Genomic DNA, 25471 nt, shown 5'->3' with positions numbered 1-25471 from the left:
TAAAAAAAATTTTTTTTGTAGACACAGGGTCTCACTATGTTGCCCTAGCTGGTCTCAAACTCCTGGGCTCAAGTGATCTACCTGCCTTGGCCTCCCAAAGTGCTGGAATTACAGGCATAAGCTACTGCACCCACCTGTAAATTCTTTCTGTTTAAATTCTTAATTCTAATTATCAAGTTTTTCCCTATAGAATATGTAAATCTTCTACAACCCAGAAAAGTCTTGCTCAAGGATCTTGGAGTCAGCCTTTTGAGATATGATCATTGAAGGCAATAGAACCACATTTCTCAGTCTCTATGGGAGGGTAGAAGCCTACTCTTGAAAAGCCTACCCTTGGAAAGTGACAATTAGCAAACACAGATGACCTAATCACATTGGCCACCCTCCCTACACTGATGTCCTTTAGTACTCTCTAGTAGTTTTCTATTAGCTCCTCCCAGCGTTTAAGAATCTTACTGCCTTTTGTTTCAGTGGAGTTGAATTCAGCCTCTCTCTGCTATTGCAATAGTCTTGAATAAGGTCTTTCTTGCCATTTTAAATATATCCAGTGACTTTTTTTTTTTAACAGCAGCATATATTTAATTTAATGAAGTAGTGCTCATTTGTTATCTGGAATGGCTGTACTGGTTTCTATTCCATGTATACCTGTTAGCAGTGCTTAAAGGTTTACATCCCTACATTTCTACCAACTCCAAGAATTATTCAGACTTCTAATGTTTGTGAGTTAGAGGTGAAGTGCTGTCTCATTGTTTTTTAAATGTGAATTTATCAAATTACCGATGATTCTGAGCACCTTACTATGTTTGATAACTTTTGGGGTTTCCTCCTCTGTAAATTGCTTTTGTCTTTTATTCTACTGGGATTGCTCTTTTCTTGTTGCTTTGAATTCCTTTCACATACAGTAAATAACTTATGAATTTTAGACATTTCAAGTACTTTACTTTGTTCATATTATTGTCAAACAGAGATCCACATTTAAAAAGTATTTGTTGGCTGGGAGTGGTTGTTCATACCTCTAATCCCAGCACTTTGGGAGGCTGATGTGGGAGGATCATTTTGGCCCAGGAGTGTGAGACCAGCCTAAGTAACATAGTGAGACCTCATTTCTACAAAAAATTAGCTAGGCTTAGTGGTGTGCATCTGTGGTCTCAGCTACTCTGGAGGCTGAGGTGGGAGGATTGCTTGAGCCTGGAGGTCAAGGCTATGGTGAACCATGATCATGCCACTTCACTCCAGCCTGAGTGACAAAACAAGACCCTGTCACATATATATATAATATATAATATTTTATATTATATATTATATATTATATATGTATACACATACATTCATTTTTTATACTTTTAAAGAACTGTTTGCAAGTAAGTTACAGGCATTTTATATATATATGTATATATATATATATGTATATTTATTTATTTATTTATTTACTTCTTGTTATTTCAGTGTTTTCCCTAAAAACATCAACGAGGAATAACAAAAGTATAAGTATGGAATCAGGATGTTTAATATTGATTCAGTATTATTGTCTAATCCGTTATCTATGTTCAACTTTTGCCAATCACCTTAATATTGATATTATAGATTGATATTTCTCCCTTCAATTCAGGATTCTGCTTAAGCCTCTTTTGTTTCCTTTCATTATCTCAGACCCTCAGGATTCTTTATTTTTCATGTCTTTAACGTTTTATTTTGTAGATGACTTCTAAGTTTAGGTTTGTCTGATTTTTTTATGATCATAATTTTTTGGCAGAAATATAAAGATAATATTGTGGTCTCAGAACATCGTATCAAGGGGACCATGATACCAATTTATACTGTTACTGAAGCTGTTAACCTAGGTCACTTGGTTAAGGCGAGTCTGCCGATAACCATTTTTCCCTTTGTAATTAACTACTTTTACATAGACATGTTTGAAATATATGTATATTTGCATGTTGCATTTGTCACTTATCAACATATGCTGAACTTATTTCATATTAGCTCATAGAGCTATCCTTTATTCTTTATTACAAATGCATAGCGTTCCATTGTGTGTATGCATCAGAATTTACTGATCAATCTTTTATATATAGATATTTAGGTCACTTCCAATATTTTGCATTTATAAATAAGGCTGCTATGAATAACCTAATGCAAATGTCTTTTCTTATTGTTGGAGATATATATTCAGGGTAAGTTTCTAGATTTGAGATTGCTGAGTTGTAAGAAAAATGCACATACAATTTGTTAGAGATTGCCAAATTCCCCCAACGTAAGAGTTGTGTCATTTACATTCCCACCAGCAATGAATGAGAGTGCCTTACAAGCCTTGCCAACAGAATGTGTTGCCAAGCTTTTAAACTTTTTGCCAATGTGATAGAAGAGAAATGGTATCTCAGTGTCATTTTATTTGCATTTCTCTTATTATGAGTAAAATTAAAATAGTTTCATATGATTAAGGACTATTGTATGCCTTTTTAATGAATTTTTGGCTTGTGCCTTTAACTCATTGTTTTATTAAGGTTTTAGTTATTTCCCCTTTTAAGTTGTTAAATATATTAAAGATAATAGCTTTTTATCTGTGATACGTTTTGCAAACGTTCCAAAATGGTCTCAATAATCCCATCTCCATGTATTTACTCCTTTGTATAGACCTCTCTACATTGAATAGTCCTGGTCTGTGCACCCAACAGGATATTTGGTACAAGTCTTGCACGTTTCTGTAGTGTTTTTGTATAAAATAAAACTGTGGCTACAGAATCATGGTGTGTTTGTGTGCTTACTTTATATTCATGAATTTCTTATGTTTATGATACATTGTATTCCTGGAATAAACTCTGCTTGGTCATTATGTATTATTTTCACAGTATGGTGATGAATTCTATTTGCTTGTAAATATTTACTATTTTTGCATTAGTATTTATAAGCTATATTGGTCTGTAATTTTATTTAAATTTTTGACAATCAAATTTAGGTATCAATATTATACTTGCTTCATAAAATGATTTTTGACAATTTTCCTTCATGTTTTATGTTTCGAAACAATTTTTGTAACATCGGGTCTCTCTGGTTATTGATAGTTTGGTCAAATTTCCTTGTGAAAACTTCTGCTCCTGGTGCCTTTTTGGGGGGTATAGCCTTGATACAATGTTTTTTCTATAAAAGTTGGTTTAAGCTTTCTAAACTCTACTTTAGTCAGTGTTGGTAAACTGTATTTTTTAAAATAAATTATTAATTTGGGGCCGGGTGTGGTGGCTCACACCTGTAATCCCAGCACTTTGGGAGGCCGAGGTGGGCAGATCAGCTTAGAACAGGAGATCAAGATCAGCTTGGCCAACATGGTGAAACCCCGTCTCTACTAAAAATACAAAAATTAGCTGGACATCATAGTGCTGTGCCTGTAGTCCCAGCTACTCAGGAGGCTGAGGCAGGAGAATTGCTTGAACCCAGGAGGTGGAGGCTGCAGTGAGCCGAGATTGTGCCACTGCACTCCAGCCTGGGTGACACAGAGTGAGACTCTGTCTCAAAAAAAATTATTAATTTGATACTGGTTTCTACTAAAACTACAAAAATTAGCTAGGTGTGGTGGCACATGCCAGTAATCCCAGCTAGTCTGGAGACTGAGACAGGAGAATCACTATAACCTGTGAGGCGGAGGTTGCAGTGAGCTGAGATTGTGCTACTGCACTCCAGCCTGGGAGACAGAGCGAGACTCTGTCTCAGAAAAAATCCCAAATTATTTTCAGTTGAGTTTTTAAATTTTGAATTATCATTTTCCTTATTTTATTGTATTATAATCTGAGAGCGTTGTCGGTAATATTTCTTCTCTTTGTGACTTACCGATTTTTTTTTTACCTAATACTTGATCAATTTTGTAAATGTTCCATGTGTGCTAAAGAGGAAAATGTATTTTCTATTATCAGGGTTTAATGTTTGATACATTTCTATAAGATCTGTAAGATCTGTCTTATTGAGAATGTTGTTTAAGTCTATCAATGTTTTGTCTGCTTGACCTGGTGTAGGATACTAAAGTCTATTTTTAGTGTGCTTCTGTATATTTCTGCTTGCTTCTCCTGCAGTTTCTGCTTTATGCAGGTGTTGCTCTGTTATTTGGTGCATAAATATTCCTAAATGTTTTATCTCTATTTTGAATTACAGATTTTAACATTAAAGTGCTTTTTTGTTACATTAAAAGGTTTTTCTGGTTGGCATTCTACCTTGTCTTATGTCAGGATTGCAAACCCTGCCTTCTTATTAATTCTATTTCCTGTTATGTCTGTGTCCATCTCTTTAGATTTAGCTCTTCTGAATCACTGTTTTTAGGTGTGGGTCTTATATACATCCTGGCTTTGATACCTGTTGGTGAGTTAATTCAGAAATATTTTTATTTTAGAAGATGAGTTAAGCCAATCCACAATTAACTAATATCCTTGTTATGTTTGATCTATACTCTGTCACTTTATTTCAGTTGTAGTTTTTATAAAATTACTATGTGATTTTATTACATTTTCTGTTTCTCTATATGATGTGTTTGCTTTGCTCTTTAATTTTTAAAATTTCTTTTGGTATTAGGATTAGGTATTTAGTGATAACATTTGTATTTACACCTTTTAAAAATTCCCTTGTCTGCTGGTTAGCCTTTATTCTCTGGTTTGTCAATTTCTGACATACCCTTGACTCCTCCCCTTGATCTATACAATAGCTGTTCTCAAAATGTTCAGTAGGGGATCCTTGAAACGCTTTCATGGAATCTGCGAGATCAAAACTATTTTCATAATAATACTAAGACATCATTTCACTTTTCTACTCTCCTTTTCTCATGAGTGCGTGTGAAAGTTTTCCAGAGGCTATATGGTAAGTGATGATATCATTGCTCTGATGGCTAATGAAAGTGTGAAACACATATGAAAATCTAGCTGTCTTCTATTAAGGCAGACCTTAAAGGGATTTGCAAAAATATGAAATAATTCTTGCTGCTATATTTTTTGGAAAAAGTTTTATATTATGTAATGGGTTTATTATTTTAAAATAAAAAATATTTTAAAACCTTTCAAATTTAATTTCTAATATGGCAGATATATCTACTTCATAATAGATATAACTCACGTAAACAAAAACTTTCTGAGGTCCTCAAAAAGCTTAGAAGTGTAAAAGATTTCAGAGGCCAAAACATTTGAGAACTGCTTCTATACAACAATAATGCATTTATTCTCCTTTCCAATTCCCCTCTCCCTTTTCTTTCACTTTTTTTTCAGATTATTTTTATTTTATGGGAGCGTTTGACATTTTATGTTATTTTTCTACCTTTGTCTCTATTTCTGTTTTATCTTAAATCTAAAATTATATGTATTAAGTCCTCACTATTAACCCTTTTACCTAAATTTTCACAGTGATAACATGGATGGATGAAACTAGTCCTTTAGTAGTTTCTTCAAGAAGGAGTCATGAATACAGGACTCTCCAAGTTTTTACATATGTAAAACTAGTTTTTATTTATTTATCTTTTTAGACCTTGATCTTGAAGAACAGCTTAGCTGAATATAAAATCTTTGGTTCACATTTTTTTCCTCTTGAATTTCTTGCAAATACTGCTTGCTTGTTGCCTTGATCTGTATGTTGCTCTTGAGAAGTCTGATGCTAACAATTCTGTTGCCATTGTAAGATTTTTTTTTTCCCTTCTGGGAGACCTGAGGTGTTTTTTTTTTTAAATTATGTTTAATGTCTCATAATTTTACTGGAATATATCTGAGGGTTGACTACTGAGGGTGAATTTTCTCAAGTATCTGGTGGGCCCATTTAGTATGTGGATTTAGATTTTCTGTAATTTCCTGAACATTTTCTGAAATTATATTTTAAAATATTAGTTCTATTACATTCTTTTTTCTTTTTCAGAGAGTTCAATTACGTGTAATTGGATCTTCTTTGCTTGTCCTCCATTTAAATCACTTCCTTTTAGACTCTTTTAATGTTTTATTTTTATTGTCTCATTTTTCTGCTTTTCTTCATTTCCTCTTATCACATGTTTATTTGCATATAATATTCCTTGGGTAATTTGTAACTTAATTTTTCATTTTTCTGAGAAGATTTCTTTTTTTTCAATCAACTCTTACTTAATTTCTTTCTGTTTTATGTACATTTCTGTTCCTTAGATTTTGATGATCTGATTTAAGGTGTTTTTCATATTCCTACATGCTTGTTTGAAGACACTGGATTTAGTTTGGGGTATTGCACTATAGTTTCTTTGGCTTTGTAGTTGTTTTGGAGGTTGGAGGGGGAGGAATTTTATCATTTTGAATGTTTCAGTTTTAAGTTTCCATTTTATCCTTCCGGTAGGTTTGTGTAAATGTAGATTCTTTTTCAGTCTTTATTTTGTGTATCAGGTTGGCAATCCGGGGAGATTATAAGCATTTAATTCAAGAGATCCCTCTTCTATCTGTGTAATGAAGTGGAGCTTCTTCAATGGATATCGATCTGTCATTATGTATAAATATGTGTATGCATGCACATATGTATGTATTCCCTCTCTCTCTCTCTTTCTCTCTCTCGTAATGGGAAAGTTACCATTTATCTCCCAATGTTTTACTCCCTTTTGTCTTGTAGGATTTTGTTTCTTTTACATGCTTCTCTTCACCATCAAGACTCCGAAGTGTTTTTCTTTATACTGTCTTTTTCTCAAATTATTGTGCCCTTCTGAGGCCACCACCTTGAGTCCTACACATCTTAAAGCCTGCAGTCATTCTTCTTGTTAAATTTTTTCATGATTAGTGTAGGCCTTCTCTTTTTCAGGGTGATTTTAATTTAATCTTAGACATGCTACTCCCCGTTTTCTCTTCCCACAGTTTTCCTGGACTTCCCACATTCTCTACAAATGCTTTCAGGGGGAGCTAGTGTTCTCTATCTTCCAGTTATCCTGAAGGTTTGTGTCTCCTGTGGTTTTATTTGTCCTTTTGTTAATCTTTATGGTTTGGAAATGTTGTCAAGTGATTCAGATTTAGATGGCCATCATTATCCTCAGGATACCCAGAAAGCAGAACTCTTTAAATTTGATGCCATCAAATCAGTCACCTTCTTTTTCCCATATAGTGTTTGCTTTTATTTTATTTATTTATAAAGTCCAAGACATTTTCCTCAGTTAACTTTATGGTTCTACCTGTTACCCTCACATCTTACACTTATCAAGAGTGGCCCTTTTCATGTAATATTATGGAGAAAACCAGTTCTGTTTTTCTCCATGTAATAAACATTTTTTCCAATACCTTCTCTTAAACAATCAAATCTTTTCTTAATTATTTGCATTTTGTCATATGTCAAGTATTCAAACACACTAGTGTGTTTCTCTGCTATTTATTCTGTTCCATTGGTCTATTTGTTAATTTTTATGGCTTAATAAACATATCTTAATATCTAGAAGCTTGCTTTTTAGTTTTTTGTTTTATGGTTTACTTAGCTAAGCATGGGTCTTTATTCTTCCATGTAAATTTTAGAGCAAATATGATACATTTCTCAAATGCATTCAAGTTGAAATTTGACTGGGAATTTATACATTAGTTATGGGAAAATTTATGTCTTTAAAATTATTATTAATTTTATTCAAGTCATGGAAGATCTTTCCATTTATTCTAATCATCTTTTACATTCTTAATTAGATTTTAGGATTGTTTTCTGGAGAGATATTCGGTTTTGTCACTTAGGTTAATTCCTAGATATTTCATAGTTTGTTGCTTATTTTATTTTTTATTATATTTTCGAATTGGGTATTGCTGGTGTTGAGGAATACTATTGATTTTTGTAGGTCAATCATATATCAGCATCATTGCTAAGCTCTTATTTTTTCTAATAGCTTGTCTCTAGATTCTGTTGTTTTTCCTAAGTAGATGACCATATGTAATCTACAGATAATGCCTCTACTTTTTCACTGTTGCATTTGAGCATTTTATTTTGCATTCTTGGATGAAACAAAAATAAGAAAATATAGCAGTGTCAGATTTGCTTTTTGCTTTCCATGAACTTCAGTTATCCTTACTGTCACTCTCCAGGGTGATTATTTAAGAGTCGACAGTAGCTATATATATTTTTAATGTAGTACAATGTCAAAACCCATTATGAATCCAGAAAAGTTATTCTCACCATGGAGAAGAAAATACTCAGCCTCTGAAGGACAAATGAACTAAGAAGGAGAAACACTACCCTGCAATCCTCTCATTTATATTACATCTGTTGATAGTATTGATCTTAGCACTTTGGTTAGCTAACAAAAATTAAATATTAGGGCCCATTTTACTTACTTGATTTTAATTTATAATATTTTATTATAATTTTACTTGATTTGAAATTTTAAATTTTATTATAATTATTTTTAATCTAATTTATTATATTAAATAATACAAGAAATAAAATTGTAATTATATTCAAATCATAGGATTCAAATGAAATAGAACTAGGCAGAAAGAAACTTCCTTTATTGTCTTACATATTTCCACCTCATCTTTCTTCTACCACTACCAATTTTCTGTGCATCGTTTTATCCCCTTTCTTTACTCAAATACATGCGTATATATAATAAGACTTTTTTCTTCAGTTATTTTAAAAACATATTATTTATTGAAACATAACTCACATACCATAAAATTCACCATTTTAAAGTGTACAGTTGAGTGGGTTTTAGTATATTCACAAAGTTGAGCAACCAGCCATAACTACTGTCTAATTTTCAGACATCTTTATCACTCTCAAAGAAACCTCATGCCTGTTAGTAGTCACTCTCCATTTCCCCTTCTCCCCAGCCTCTGTCAACCATTAATCTACTTTCTGTCACTAGGGATTTGTATGGGCCAGACATTTCAGAGAAATAGCATAAAATAATATGTGGCTTTCTTTAATGTAGCTATGCATGATTTATTAAAATAAGCATTAATGGGATCATAATAAACATATTTTTCTGATTCTCTTTTCACTTAATATTTTTTCCATATCTTCTTATATAGTTTCACGTACTTATTTTTAATAGCAGTATAGTGCACACAGACTAGATGTATCATACTTTATTCACACATTCCATTATTGATGGGTATAAGAGTTGTGTCAGTCAATATCAACAATCAACTTTGTGTTCATACATATAGTGTGCGGATGCAAGTGCCTTGTCCAGAAGAGAAAATAGAACAAAATGGAAATAATAATAGGACACACTCTAAAAAGTTATTATGCAGATAAAACAAGACAATACCAGTGTTGAGAGCAATGCCAGGCACATAGCAAACTCTCAATAAATGCCAGCTGTTATTAATATTACAAAAATATTCAGATCTTCAGTAGCATAGAAAATGGTTATAATATAATAGTAAGTGTAAAAATCAAGCCAGTAAAATAGCATATATACTTTGGTTGCAACTGTGTGAAAACTATGTCTGCTTATGAATAAAAACTCAAAGGAAAGATGAATACATGAAAGCTGCTTTGTTATGATGGTATCATAGATTGCCTTTTTATGTTTTCAAAATGTCTTTAATGTTATAACAGTAAAAAATTAAAAAGAAATATATAGATAGAAGAAGAAATCTTGACTTGCCTTTGAAGATGAGAAAGAGGTTTCTGAGCATCCACCCCAGAACAAGGTGGCTCTGATATAGAAGTGTCAAGACATGGTAGCTCACCATGATTTCTTCTCAGTGAAGGATTCCTGGTGGTTTTCTCTTCCTTTATGATAAACATCTTTGCTTTGTCTCCTTGGTTATTCATCGACTGATCCTTTCAGTAGACATTTGTTGAGAGCCCACCATGTGCTGGGCACTATTCTAGTCGCTACATATACAGTGATGAACAACACAGGATAGGTTTTGGATTTTACATTCTAACAGAAGACTTAGACCAGGGGTGTCCAATCTTTTGGCTTCTCTGGGCCACATTGGAAGAAGAATAATTGTCTTGGGCTACACATAAAGTACATTAATACTACCAATAGCTGATGAGCTAAAAAAAAATCGCCAAAAAAATCTCATAATGTTTTAAGAAAGTTTACAAATTTGGGTTGGGCCACATTCAAAGCCATCCTGGGCCACACGCAGCCAGAGGGCCATGGGTTGGACAAGCTTGGTTAGACCTAAACAAATAAATAAACAAGAAAATAGACAATGATACTTGCCATGGAGATAATTAAAATACAATGATGTGATGATATTTTACTTGGTGACTACTCTAGATCGATGGTCAAGAAAGCCTTCTCTGCAGAAGTAACAGTTTATCTACTGGGCCTAAATGACAAGAAGAAGCCATCCATGGGACACTCATAGGGAGAAACATTTCTGGAGCATGACTAGCACACGCAAAGGCTTTAAGGTGGAAGCCAATGTGGTGGGTGTGAAGTACAGAAACCAGTGTGGATGGGCAGCGGTGAGTGAAGTGGGAGCAGAATGAGGTCAGAGAAGAAGACCGGCATCCAATCATGTGGGTGGTTGTAAGCTGGGGTGGGAAGTTTGGATTTCATTCTAAGTGGGATGGAAGCATTGGATGATTTTTAAGTAGGAGAGTAACTTGATTGGATTTAAGTTCCAAAAAGTTCACTGGCTATTCTGCAGAAAATGGATTTTAGTAAGATTGGAATCAGGGAGATCAGTTAGAAAGTATAGCAATGGTCTAGGCAAGAGGCGATGGCAGCTCAGATGAGGGTAGTAGAAGTAAAGAGGAGAAATGGCTGTTGGGATTCATTTGAAGACAAGTTAACTAGATTTGCTATTGCATTGATTTTGGGGGATAAAGAAATAAAGGGACTGAAGATAACCTCTAGATTTTTGGCTTGAGTAATTCGGTGAGTGGAGATGCTATTTATTCTGAAGATGACTGAAGAATTCCTGGGGAATAGAAAAGTTCTGTTTTGATAATAAAAAAGCAAACATTTCTATCAGAAGTACAAACAGAAGTGACAAATAAAGGGTTGATTGTATGAGTGTGGATTTCCAGGAGAGATTTTGAAGTCTTCAATACAGATGTGGTATTTAAATCCATGGCATTGGGAAGGCTTGCCTAGATGGAGTATGTAGATAAAATAGAGAAAGAGGCCAAGGATTAGCTGCTGAGTGGTTAGGAATAAGTACCGGAGCCCAGAAAAAAGACTGAGAGAAGATAATGAAGTAGAAGAGCAGGAAAGAGGGATGGCACAGAAGCAACAAGAAGAAAGTGCTTCAAGAATGCAGGCAAGTTAACTGTTAAGTGCTTATTGAAAGGCCTGGTAAAATGAAAGGAGAGAAAGGGAGTTTGGATTTGGCAACAAGAAGGAGACTTGTGAACTTACGACACAGATATTAGAATCAGACAAAATTGGATTTGAATTTGAACTTCAAAGATCGGTTGTAAAGGTTAAATGAGGTAAAATATATGAAATTACTTAGCACTTAATAGGAACTTAACACATATTATTTCCTGGAAAGGCAGAATTGTTGAAATATTCTAGGGAAGAGTTCCTAGCTTCCTGGTGTTTTGTTTTTGAAGCTCCGGCTTCGAAAACGATTTGATTCTTATTTTCAAAGCAGGGAATAGGGTTTATTGACCTGGAGGGAAGATACTTCAGGGAAGTTACTTCTGTCCAAGAAGGATATTAATACAAGCTTATTCCCTTGAAGTCCCATGGGGAGTTCTTCTTAGTTCTTGTTTGGTTCCTTGGGCATTTGTGCCTGTTAAATCTCGGTCATGAAGTTTCATGCCAATCTGTCACACTTATTTAATTCTAACATAAACAGAGTGGATTGAGGCTAAAAGTGGTTGGTGTTGTGCCTAAAACTTGACCAAACACCGCAGAGGAGCCTATTTCATTACTATATTCATGCTCTCTTCCTGGGGCATGAGGGGACAAGAGGGTAAAAATAAAGGTTTATTGTTTACAGGTGCAGTCATCAGGAGCTCAGTTCAGTTCTTGTCCTAAAATGTTGGCTCTAGAGTTAGCCAGTTCTTAGTCTGCTATGGACTTTTTTTTTTAGTTTTTGTTTATGTGAAAATGTGCTTATTCCCCATGCATATTTGAAGAACAATTTCACTGAATATAGAACACATATTTGAAGAACAATTTCACTGAATATAGACAGTTTTTCTCCCCCTCTTTCAGCACTTTAAAATGTAATTCCATTGTCTTCTGGCATATATATATATGCCAGAAGAACTCTCATACAAGCAAACTCTAAGAATGATATCTGACTTTATATATATATAGTATATATACTATATAAATATATATTATATATATACTATATATATTTTATGTATATAAAGTATATATATACTTTAGTGTATATATATAAAGTATATATAAAAAGTATATATATATAAAGCACTTTAAAAATGTAATTCCATTGTCTTCTGGCATATATATATATAGTATATATATAGTGTGTGTATATATATATATAAAGTATACATATATATGTATATATATAAAGTCAGATATATATATAAAGTATATATAAAAGTCAGATATCATTATATATAATGTAAAGTATATATATATATATAAAGTCAGATATCATTCTTAGAGTTCTCTTGTATGCAGTATTCCCCTTCTCACTTACCACTTTGGCTGCTTTTAAGATTTTTCTCTATACCTTTGGCTTTTAGTAGTTTAACTATAATGTGTCTAGGTATGTTTTTTATTTTTGTTCAGCTTGTTTAGGGTTAGGTAAGCTTTTTGGATCTGTAGTTGATTTGTCATTAATTTTGGAAGATTGTGATCATATATTAATTTCTTTTGCTTCATTCTCTCTGTCTGGAACTCCAGTTATATGTTTGTTAATCTAATATTGTCCCGCAGTTCTATGTTGTTCTTCTCTTTGTTATTTCCCCTTATTCTTTTTTCTGTATGTATTTCAATTTAGACAGTTTCTATTGACCTATCTTTAGCTTGACTGACCCTTTCCTCTGCTTTGATCAGTCTTCTGATAACCCTATCAAATATATTCTTCATCTCTGATATTTCATTTTTCACTTTTCATGTTTCCATTTTTTCATGTATGTGTTGAATTTATATATATAAGTAATAACTTTCATCTCTGCTGAAATAGCCCACTGTTGTCTACCTTTTCCACTAGATCCTTTGACATATTTATATTGGCTCTTTCAAATTTACTGTCTTATATTTTCAACATGTGAGCCATGTCTGGGTCTGCTTCCATATACTATATTCTCCCTTGATGGGCTACATTTTGTTGCTTTTTCACATGCCTTGTATTTTTTAAAATTGTATGCTGGATATCATATATAAAAGAACAGTAGCAGCTGAAATAAATGCTATTTATCCTTAAAAAAGAGTATTGCTTCTTTGTATGCTAGGCTGCTAGTGTAGAGGGCTGGTCAATCTAATTTATCAGTGGCGTGCTAGTTGATGTTTAACACCTGGATCTTTGGAAAGAAAAGAAGTCTTGGCTTACAGCATTTGCTGATTTCTACCCTTGCCAATTTCAAACTATCAACAGGATGTCACAGAACAGAGAGTTGGGAGAAGCACAGTAATATATTATTATGTAATATTTCTAATATACAAATACAATAGCTATAACTTCAAGAATATATATAAAATTATAAAATACCGTAAAATCATTAGGAAGTGATGAGTTTTAAGTGTTTGTTACCTTTTAAAATGTACTATTCATTTATTTAAGTGTATATAATTTAATAGTGCAGGTATTTAACATTGACTCAGAAAATTGCTGAACATTTGACAATCAGCTCTTTCAAGCCAGTATATGATGGCTCCAGCACACCAGCGTTAGCTGATTGTATCAGGGCTTTGCTGTTGTTTTAGTTAGATTTAGTTCACCACTGGATTCACGTGATCTATGGGCAGCATCAGGAGTCTCCCTTCAGTAGGGTTTGGGATTTGAGTAGAGGGAATTTCTGGAGATATCTTTGTGTTTTGTGGTGCAGCTACCAGCGTTCTGAACCACTGGAGAGCTCACTTTGCTTTGCAGTCTGGCTGCCAACTTACTGGGTCACTGGGGCGTTCTCCTTGGTCTTCAGTCCTGCCCCTGGCTCTCTGTGCCCCACTGTGCTACCCTGCCTATGCCTGTGGTAGTGCACTCAGTGAAGCCCAGAGTGCCTGTGAGCAATTTCTCTCGGTCCTCTTGCCCCCGCCCCCCAACCCACCCAACGCACAGCCGTAAGTACTCAGGGACTGGAGTGCATTGGAGGGATTCTCTCAGTTCTCCTACTCTGCCCTCAGCCTTCAGCAAACACTACACACCTGCAAACTCAGGGAGAGTCTCTCACAGCTCTCCACTGTGTCCCCAGATTTCCATGTAAGCACCCAGTGAAGGTCTGTGGGAGAGACTTGGCAGGTGGCTGCAGATTTGTGGCTGGGGCTCCTGGAGATACTAAGCAGTCATGATAGGGCTCACTTAGCCTTTCACAACTTAAAATGGTTCAGATGGTCTTATCCAAATCAATGGCAGCCTCCTCCTCATTTCACCACTTCACCAACGATGAAAGCAGCCATGGGTATGTTCTCTCCTAGCAGGAGCTCACTATTTTCTGGACTTTGGTTCTTCTGGATTTCTTTGCAACCCAAGATTTTTAATGGCCTCCACAAAACTGCGATTTTATAGGTCACTGTCCTGTTCTTTTTGTTAGAATGGCAACAACACTGTTCTATGACCTCCTACTTTCTAAGTGAAAATGAAATTTTCTTGATTCAAATTCTAAGCATGATTTTTATTCTGTTAAATTGTGTACTGGTAGTTGGAAAATTACTTCTAAAAGCGGGCAGATGGTAGACATCGATCCTCTTGAATGCTTGGGTTCAGGAAATTAAAAGGGTTTGAGCTGAGGGTCAAGGGGTGTAAACAAAGATAAGTGAAATTGCAGAGTATAGCTTCATGGTATGTGTGGCAGAGATTACTTATTGTCTATTCTAATATTATCCTCTTAGAAACAGAACCCTGTGTGCTTAGCTGAATGCATGGCCACCTGAATAAATTCTCTGTTCCTCAACCTGCCATGCAGAGAGGTGCAGCAATGTGTTTAAGTTATGGTCTATGAGTTGTAAGCAGAGATGTCTTATGACAGCTTCTGGGAAACCTCTGTAAAGAACCTTCTTTTTTATCCCTTATTCATTTCTGCTACTTGGCACGCAGATGAAATGGCGTGAGCCTCAGCGACATTTTGGACTAGGCAGTGATGTTAAGAGTGAGTGTCACTCTTGTAGAACAGTAAGAACAAAAGTGTCTGAGCCCTGGCATCATGGACACTTATGCTATGTCTGGATTGCCTGCCTCCTGACTTCTTTCATGGGAGAGAATAGTTCATTCTCTGTTTTAGCCATAGTTCAGGGGAGAAGAATTCCTCTGACATGAAGCTAAACCTATGTCTGACTGATTTGGTAGGTAAACTAGAATCATGCAATCAGAATCTTAGAGCTAGAAGAATCTTTTAATAGCACTTAATTCCATTTCCTACTTTTTTAAAAAAGGGAAAAATTGAGGCCCAGAAAGGTTAATTGTTTTCCCAAGGTTAATGACAGTTTGCTTTAGATAGCACTTGGGAAAATATCCCACATAGACCTAGGATTCATTAGTACAGCTATGTAACACAATTTTCTTCTTATAGAAACATAAGTAGTACTAAAGATAGTAAATATTTTTATACTTATCATATATATAACATATTTATGTATATCAGAGATAAGTAAAATATTGTGCCTTAAGCAAGGTAGCCAGTGTCTTGGCACACGTCCAAACCTTCATGGAGGAAAAATTAATAGTACCTACTAATTGCTTGGAAAAAGTTCCTTTGGATTAGAAATCCTCTTCCATCATCCTTTTAGTAAGTATAGATTCTGAAATAGATTGGCAAGAAATTTGTCCCTTTCCCCAAAAAAGCAATTAAAAAACCCCATAAATAGATTTAAATATTAGATCTCGCTTCTCCAGGGACAGAAATTAAATGGGTTGGAATAATCCCTCTTTATTAGAAGAAAACTGGAATTGACCTCCAGAAGTTTTATTGCAAGATCACATTCAATTCCTCCCATCTCATCTGCTCCAGTCTCTAAGGGAGTGACCACAGCTTTGGGATCTGGGGCCTTCTGAATGAGGAGCTAAAAATGGGGTTGGCAATGGTTACTATCTACATACTATTTGAGCATTGTATTTGAAAGAGAATAAGAAGTATGAAAATCTTTAGTTTGGTGATTGGCTCCTATCTCTTGATGTTCTAAAATTCCTGTCTTGTTATTATTAAAAAATTGAAAAATGGTCTAGCCCAAACAGAGCAGACACACTTCATTTTGTTTTTTTTTTTTAAATACAGATCAAGGACTAGAACCTGCTTTTTCTTATTCCCATCAGAATGTTCATTCCACTTGATGGAATCCAACAACGTGATTAGCGAAGGCCAGTCTTGCACTTGCATGATGAAGCAATTCTGATGTATAACTGCAGATGGATCTGGAAGCTCCCCCTGCTCCTGCTGTCTCCCACCAATCTCACCAAAGTCAGAAACTCCACAAGTAGAAAACTATTCCTTGGTTTCCATTAAAGTGTAATCACCTGGGGGAGATAGCACAGAAAGCCACTTAATTATTTGCACTTTGAAATGATTGTGGCTATGGGTCCCTTCCTAAGAGAGGTGTTGGTGAAGAAGCGAGAAGAGAGGATTAACTGTAGGTCCCTGGGGAAGGGAAGCTGAGCACTACTGAGATAATCAGTGGGTGGGCTTCGGTAGGGTTTGGTAGGCGGTCCAGGAAAAGACGCAAGAATAGCAACTGTAGGTCTTGCCCTATGCTGGTTTTGCTCAAGGTGGTCTTGCAATCAGGTCTAGGGCTGTCCGCCATGTTTACGCCATAGGATCGGGGCTGGAGCAGCTTTCTCACCCAGGTGCTTGCCACAGCAAAGCTCATGCATCTCACAACCTTTGTGTAGTTTTCTGGCCATATATAGAGGCAGCTGTAGACAGTGTCTTTGATGCCAGCTTGCTGGGGGAATTTTCCACAAAAGCACACGAGGATTTGTCCCACCCGACTGAGAATGCTGTTTTTCTGGATGGATCTCTATTTATGCATGAGGAAACTTGGCACTGGCATAGCGGTAGCTTATTTTTCTTTTTTGTTTGGTTTTATTTTGTGCTTCAGAAATAGAACAGATTAAGCATTACTTGCTTTTGAAGGCTCAGCTCTCCCTACAGCATGACTTCAAATGTTGTTCTCCCCAGGCAAGAATGGGGGAAAACACATCTTCTAGCTTTTGTTAAAAGCAATGCAAATGTAGAGAATAGTTGAAAAAAATTTTCTGTTTAATTTATATGTCTTTGAAAATAAATCTTTTTTCCTACAAAAATAATGCTTATTGTAAAGAAATTAGAATAAATCAGAAAACTTACATACAAGAAAAAACAGTACAATTGGATGACAATTAAAATGATGTAATAAAATTACATTAGAGCTGGAAGGGACCTTAGAAATAATCTAACTCAATAAACTATTTTATTTTATAAATGATCAAACTGGTTCCCAGAGAGGTTAAGCAACTTGCTTAAGGTCACACAGCCAATAATAATAGGTAGAATCTATCCTTTTTTTTTTTGTTGATTCATCATTTTCTTACTGTACTACTGGTTTTCCAAAATTTATTTTTTCCTTTTTAGTGATGAGACTGTTTCTTTAGGTCAAATATTACTCTGAAGCCCAACATATAAAACAGGGATGTTCCAGTTGGATGGAAGCAGGTGGGGAGGGGAAGAGCGGGCCTGTTCTCTCTACCCCCAACCACCCCAAGAATGCTTTGGAGACACCCCAATAGCACATCTCAAATTTCCTAGAGCAACATCAGATACATTGAATAATAATTGCATTATATTATTCAGTCATTTATTTATTCAACAGCTATTTATTGAGTATTTGCTATGTGCCAGGCATCTTTTGAGGTGAAAAGAATACAGCTTTGAACAAGGCAAGATTGTGTGGGGTGGGGGCTGAGGTCACACAGCATGCTGGGTATCTCCCAGGCTCTGTCTCCTTCTTGTCTGTGGCAGCCTTTTGCATGCTCTCCTTGTGGTTTTGGGTATACAGTACTTCATAATTTGAATAGGGACAACACAATGTAAACAATCCCAGGAACTTCCAAATCAGGAAGATTTGGATTTGACTTGATCTGAGTAATTTTTTTGGTCTGTCTTTATTTTGAAAAGATCCAATATTTCTCAGTGTTCGTTCAGAGCCTTTTATTTCTCCTCAGCTGGTAGTGGACTTGGTAGTTGCCCTGAGACTAATTTCTATTTCCAGTTGTACCAGAGAGGAGAAAATGGTCAATTCTAAAGGCCACCATTTCAGTACCTTGTGGATAAGCTTCTTAAGGAAACTAAACATACTAACTTAGTGGAGATTTTTTAAAAAGTCTCATTCCTGGTGGACACACTTAAGGATCCTATACCTTATTCTTTATTGTGGTTTATTATAAGCTTGGAGCTCATAATACAGAAATTACCTTCTTTCCGACATTACTGGTGCACTCAGATTCCAAAGGTCAGCTGAGCCTTTTGCAGATTGGCCACTTGGCTCTTCAACTTCCTTCAGTCCTGACACAAAATCAAGAGGGAGAGTGCAGTCACGATCATTGGGGTCACATCCTGACTCTGCCACTCACTGCAACTTGCTTGCTGTGGGTTCTGGGCAAATTATTTAGCTTCCCTGAGCCTCAGCTTCTTCACCAATATATTAATAAAATGAGTATAAAATCAGAGTCATTGTGGAGATTAAAAGAAAAATAATCGTTATCACAGTGGCACAGTGCCTCACCCACAGATGCTTAATAGATTTTTTCACGTCCTCATTTCCTTTGAATCTGAAGGACACTCGAGTGACTTAAGGATTGTGTCAAATGCAGATTCAGAATGAGCAGGCCTGAGGATGAGGCCTGAGACACTGCATTTCCAACCGGCTTCCAAGTGTTAACTTGCATGCAAGGTCCTAGGAAAGGATGTTTAGTCACTGTGAAGTCCAGGCATGTGATTGAATCTCGGCTTTGCCAGCTGCCAGGTGGATGATCTTCATTAAGACACTGAGTCTTTCTGAGCCTCATTTCTCAACTGGGGTTATTTATGTTTCATAGGTAACATGAAGACTTAAAATGAGACAATATTTTAATGGTGCCACAAGTATAACACTGTTATTATTATTTTATTTTATATTTCAGTCATTAGACTGAACAATGCTGACACTGAGATAGTGAACTGCAGCTATTGGCAGAGTGAGCAAATCTTTCGAACATCACCTAGCGTAGTGCCTAGTGCACAGGAGGTGACCCATAGGCATTGAATTGTATTTCCCCTATGAAGTTCATATGGGTGGAGGCTAGATGAAGACTGGGCAGAGCTGCTCCACAGAAATATTCAGGCCGTGGTTAGAGTTTGAGTGGGTGCTCCCTTGAACTGCCTTCTATAAAGGAAAACCAACTATCCATTGATCAACTGGGTCCTAAAAAAAGGAGTTATGCTCATCAATTTTTGTTTCTTTCTTTGTGGAAAACACTGTGGTTCTTATTATAACTTCTGGAATTAGATGCTGAGTTCCTTCGTAAGGTGGTTCTGTGATGATACAGACAGTATTCCTGCTTTGTGCCAGTGGCGTAGTTGTGGCTTCCAGTGCGACCCGGAGCTAGCTTAGCTTGCAGGAAGAATGCTAGAGTTCCAGGGGACCTTGGTGGAGTTGTGCACTCCAACTTTGCCCTTTTCCTGCCTCCTTCTTTGTCTTTCATCTACACTTTATGACTTAACCTTTTTTTCCCATTTAATTAAAAATAATTCCATAAGTAATATATGCCTATGCTACAAAAACAAGAAAATAAGTATCCCTGAAATCCACTACCTTAAGATAAACTTTTTTTCTTTCTAACATTTCGAATCAAATTTGTGGGGAGTGTGTGTGTGTGTGTGTGTGTGTGTGTGTGTGTAGGCGCACATGTGTACATGGGTGGTGTATGGCCCACAGCTAAGACTGGATTTTATACTTCATATTTTTTTGATGGTGAGAAAAAAATCACAAGAAGGATATTATTTGGTGACATGTAAAATTTATATGAAATTCACATTTCAATGTTCATAAATAAAATATTATTGGAACACAAGCAAGTCTATTTTGTTTTCGCATATTATCTATAGCTGCTTCCTCAAAACAACAGTAAAATGGATTAGTTGTGACAGGTATCATATGGCCCACAAAACCTAAAATATTTACTATCTGATTCTTTACCGAAAGTATTTGTTGACCCTGGTATAAACAATTTCTATTTTGGTAGCCTAACTATTTGCTTATTGATAAACATCTTTCTATGTCAATAAATATCATCTCCAAAATCATCTTTCTTAGTCTTTCATTAAAAATGGTACTTTTAGCTGGGCAGGTGGCTCACGCCTGTAATCCCAGCACTTTTGGAGGCCAAGGCTGGCAAATCACTAGGTCAGGAGTTCAAGACCAGCCTGGCCAATATGGTCAAACCCCGTCTCTACTAAAAATACAAAAAAAAAAAAATTAGCTGGGCATAGTAGCAGACGCCTGTAATCCCAGCTGTTTGGGAGGCTGAGGCAGAAGAATTGCTTGAACCCAGGTGGTGGAGGTTGCAGTGAGCTGAGATTGCACCATTGCACTCTAGCCTGGGTGACAGAGCAAGACTCCATCTCAAAAAAAAAAAAAAGATACTTTTTGGGTTCAGATCTGTTGTTTTTTTATCAGTTGTTAGAGTGCTTTCCATTTGTAAAGCATCATTATTTTATTTAATTCTCAGACCCTCCGAGTGAGTTAGACATTATATGTTCATAAATACTCTTAGCTTGCAAGTAACAGAAACCACCTTGAGTGTCTTAAACAAGAAAATGGAATTGAGAAAGACTGACTTTAAAAACAGGGGATTTGCCCTGCAACCTCTGGGCTCAGCTGGGCTTCTGAAAGGGCCTGGAAAGCAGTCATGACTCTCAGCTCCTTCCTGTGTGTGCTTTTTAATCTCTTTGCACAGCTCATCTGCCTCTGCCTGTCAGTACAAGTGCATCTGGCTGCTAACAGCCCAATTCTCTGTTTTACTGGTCCCACCACTCTGAAGGAGACTATATTCCCTTTCGGGCCCAATTCTAAATTTTATCTAGGAGAGAAACATAGGTGGCCCAGCTTTCTCCAGATTTCACTCCTGGTCCAATCAGCTGCAGCCATTGTCAAAAATGGCTCCTGCGGAAAACTATTTACAAAATGGCTCCTCTATACACTGGGGGACATTAAGAGGAACAGTTGTGGGTTAGGCAGATATTTCAAAAGTTATCTGTTTCATTATATTGTTTCCTATTTTACAGAGGAAGAAATTAAACCTTAGTAACACCAAGTGATTCTCAAGTAGTACTTTGTCAAATATGAGTATGCAGACTCCAGATTTCAAGTGTGTTTTGAGTACACCAGACTGTTGCTCACGGATTGCTGTGGACTTGGAATGTTACCCCAGTAACACCATATTTGGGCTGCAGATCGTGTTTTGCTCATTTCTCATCTCATTGCTTGGTATATCATTGGAAGTTGGGAATTTCCTCTGTGTCTTTTACTTTGTTTCCAGGTTGCAGCTGGAAGCTGGATGGACAGATGCAAATTTTGGAATTTTCTCCTGGTTGACTGCTGTGCTTAGAGTTTTGATCCATCAGTGGAGGGAAATTGAGTGAAAATGATCCACATGCCAATCTGGGCTGGCATCTCATCGCTTAGCCCAGCGTTTGTCTCACATCTTGTGTGTAATGCCAGCAACTAAATCACCAAGCTCGATTAGCAATGGTTACAGCCCAGTGAGCTCAAATCCAGAAACCCCCTTGACATGATGTTTCATCAGGGAGAACTTTAGCCACAAAACCTGCTTCTGAACCAACTGAGGAAGACACCTCAGGTACTGTGACTCTAATTCTGGGGCAGTTGTTGAATAAAATATGCCATGACTTTATGGATTTATTTTCTCTCTAAGTTGCATGAGTAAAATGAGCCATGTGATTTTGTAAAACGTAGCTGTGAAAGAGACCTGAAAATTTGAGGCTTGCTGGGAAGAGTTCTTTATGCACTCAGGTGTGGAGGACAGGTGCAGGGGAAATTTGTTGTATGATGCTGCAGTACCCATTCCTGTCTTCTCCCTTTCTCCCTCTAACTATATCTTGAACATCTCTCTTTTCTATATGATTTTGGTGTGGAGTTGATCTGTCACAAAGTTCAAGGATTAGACCGTAATGGACCTAAGCCAATTTATATCTTCTTTCCCTAGCTGCAGTTATTAGTTTGGGTTTAGTCAAATGTCCCATTTCAAGACAATGAAGGGGATCCCAAGACCTGGCTATGTGCTATTGGAACTGACATTTTCTTTTCCCTGGAGCATTTAGGGTTAGCATGTGTGGCTTGAAACTGGGGCAGCTATTTGGTTGTCATAAGAGTAAAGCTGAAGCTACTGTGTGTATTTGGGGGCATGTCTACCACATGGAATCTGATGATGGAACAATCCCTATGGAAGGGAGAGATAAGAGACAGAAGGAAGATGAGACATCAAGGGTATTTGGTAATAATGTCTAAACAGCTGAATCAACAAAGTTCATTTAAAGCCCACTCTGACTCTGGATCAATTGCTTAAGGCATTTCAGCTGAGTTTTAAACAATTTGCATAAAAATTCCTATCTGATACAATTAATATTACTAACTCTCTGCTCTGAATAGATTGTGTTTGCTTGGTAATTTGTCTGGCTTCTTCCAAAGACTTAGTATACTTGACACTTGATGGCCAATGGGTGCTGCACAGACCAGTAAATGGTGAATCTAGCTTCCAACTTGGAGCCAGCTTTCTGTTTGCGTGTCTAGTGTACATTTTTGTTAGGGTTGAGAGTTGAGTAATTGCTTTATTTGATAGTATTTGCTGTGTTTTAATAGAAAGGGAAATAATTATATATCAATCTGCTAAATGACTTTCTTTCCTCCTTAAGATCTACATTTAACATTTTTTTCTAGTGATTGTGGAACTCAAGCCCACATGGAAGTGGTATCTTCTGTGACTTTTGGCTGCTGAAGTTTTATTAGGGGTGCCCTGGTAGGTAGGGAGTCTTGATTAGTCTGTATCACTTAAGATAATTCCTTTCCCTATGTGCTCCTTGGTTTAGAAGCAGCCAAATTTTTGTGACCTCATTTTGGCCAATTGATACAAAACATGAATTGGAAGTCTGCTGGGCATGGGGGTGCTTCAGGCAAGTTTCTTAACTAGTTAGAGAACAGGAGACCCGAATGTCATTGAATTGCTTTACCTCTTGACTTCTTGTGTGAGATTTTAAGCTAGTTGTCGGAATTTTTTTCTTTCTTTCTTAATTTATGTCAAAGAAAGCATCCTGATGCATTTTGCTAGGACCATATGAAGTAGGGAATTGTTGATTTCCCCAAGGAGGGATCCAAGAGCCAAAATAAGAAAAAAGAAAGAGAGAAAAAAAAACACATCTAAACCCATCCACTATAGTTCCTTTACTTTTATCTTGATGTCCTATTTCTCTGTGCATAAGTCTACCTTCAGACACAGATGAGACAAGGAGAGGTCTGTGTGATTACTAGATTTGAAGTGCTGTTTTGTGCATAGTAGTGGTGCTTGAACACCATACTCAGATGATCATAAATTTGCTAGCTCACTCTCATACATACTTATGAAAATATCCTTTTTATAAGTGTTTATAGGGATGGCATTAAAAATACTTAATAAGCATTACAGTAATACGCTAATGTATAAATCAATATATTAATAAAAACATTAAAAATATATATATGTGTGTGTGTGTATATATATATATATATATTTTTTTTTTTTTCCTGAGACAGAGTTTTGCTCGTTGCCCAGACTGGAGTGCAATGGCACAATCTCAGCTCAACACAACCTCCACCTCCCAGGTTTAAGCATTTCTCCTGTCTTAGCCTCCCGAGTACCTGGGATTACAGGCATGTGCCACCATGCCCGGCTAATTTTGTATTTTTAGTAGAGACAGGGTTTCACCACATTGGTCAGGCTGGTCTTGAGCTCCTGACCTCAGGTGATCTGCCCACCTTGGCCTCCCAAAGTGCTGGGATTACAGGGGTGAGCCACTGCCCCCGGCCTTCAATGTATATTTTATAATTCTCTAATCTAAGTTATTGAACTGCTTACCAAGTGATACAAGCTGAAATGCACATAGTTCATTAAAAAGATAATGATTTACAGGTCATTTATTGATTTTCAGAAATTGTTGCTGTGATTTGTTGATGGCATAGCTGTCAAATGCTAAGTGACACCTTGTGGTTTGACACAGGGAATTACATCAAACTCCTCCACCAACCTCTTTGCTCATTTGTTGGTCGATAGTCATTAGGAGACTTGCATTCTCAAAAAATAGATAATTTCTTTTTAAAATCAGTACTATTGTTCAGGGTCCTGAGACCTTTTTCAGCTTCTGCTGAACTAAGCAATTACATTAATTTTTTTCTAGATTTTATAATGTCTAAAAGTTTTATATGGTCAAATTCTCTCTTATCAACTATGCCATGAAAATCATTTACTGGAATGTCATTTTTAATTAAGTTGAAAGTATACTTTGGGTCAAATGAGAGGCAGTGCAGTCAGTGTGAAGGTTAAGCATGCTTCCTCTGTTGCCAAGGTGCCTGGGTTTGGATTCAGACTCTGTCACCTACATTTTAAATAATCTCTTTGTTCCTCAGTTTCTTAATCTGTGAAATGGGGAGAATCACAGTAATTATAGGACTCTCAAAAAGTACTCTTCTCTCTTGGAACTGCCATCCATGGAGTTGAAGCCTTCGGCCACTGGCCTGAGCCTGCAGTGGCACCTAATATCTCCTGACTTGACCATCTGCTGTCCTCATCTTTCTCTGGTCCTCTCAGAGCCTGGCTCCCAGTGGCTGTAATTTCCACAAGTGGTCACACAGAGATAATTCTATGGCATGCTGGCCTGAGATGGGCAGCCATAGTCTCTGTGGTCCATATGGCCATGGAGGGGCTTGCTCACCTGGGTGTTAGATGCGCTGCCAAAGGTATTCCCCATACTGCTTTTGCCAGATTAGGACACACTCTGGCAGGTGGAACCGATATTGATGTTTGTGAGCTACAGTGAATTGGATGCTCCCATATAGTCTGGTAGTGTTCACCCAGGGATCCCCAGGGCCGAGAGGAATACATAGAGGGAGTGTGGCTGGTCCTTGGGGACCCCTGGGAGAATCTGTGGTGGGCAGCAAGGACAGATACTTTTGGGTACTTTGACTGTCTTGGGCATCTACCAATAAGAAACGATACCAGCTGCAGGTCCTAGAGGCACATGTGGGGATGTGCCAGTTATTAACCCTTTTGTTGCTAGATTATGGAGAGATTCTGGTGATATTGGCAGTGGCTCTTTATGAAAACTACAGATAATATTTAATATTTTTATAAATGCTTCTACCTTGCTGGTGAAAACCAGCAGCATATCAATCTTCCATGTTGAGAGTGGCGGGGAAAGG

General features: G+C 36.6%; 1 protein-coding gene across 3 annotated transcripts in view; it reads left to right on the top strand.

Moving 5' to 3' along the window:
* The window catches only part of PRELID2 (PRELI domain containing 2), a 336098-nt gene that overhangs the window by 110023 nt on the left and 200604 nt on the right, over positions 1-25471 (top strand). The window contains exon 7 of one of the 3 annotated variants that reach the window (XR_008679908.2): positions 21543-21863. The exons of 1 other annotated variant lie outside the window; for it this stretch is intronic. The gene's annotated coding sequence lies outside the window, so the exon portion shown is untranslated. Of the gene's footprint in view, positions 1-21542; positions 23732-25471 lie in introns of those variants that run through there. One more of the 3 variants, XM_055387294.2, reaches the window with a different exon arrangement.

This window comes from Gorilla gorilla, chromosome 4, assembly GCF_029281585.2.
Source record: "Gorilla gorilla gorilla isolate KB3781 chromosome 4, NHGRI_mGorGor1-v2.1_pri, whole genome shotgun sequence".
NCBI classification, from domain to species: domain Eukaryota; kingdom Metazoa; phylum Chordata; class Mammalia; order Primates; family Hominidae; genus Gorilla; species Gorilla gorilla.
The sequence above is the reverse complement of the archived record's forward strand: the minus strand, read 5'-3'. Positions and strand labels throughout refer to the sequence as shown.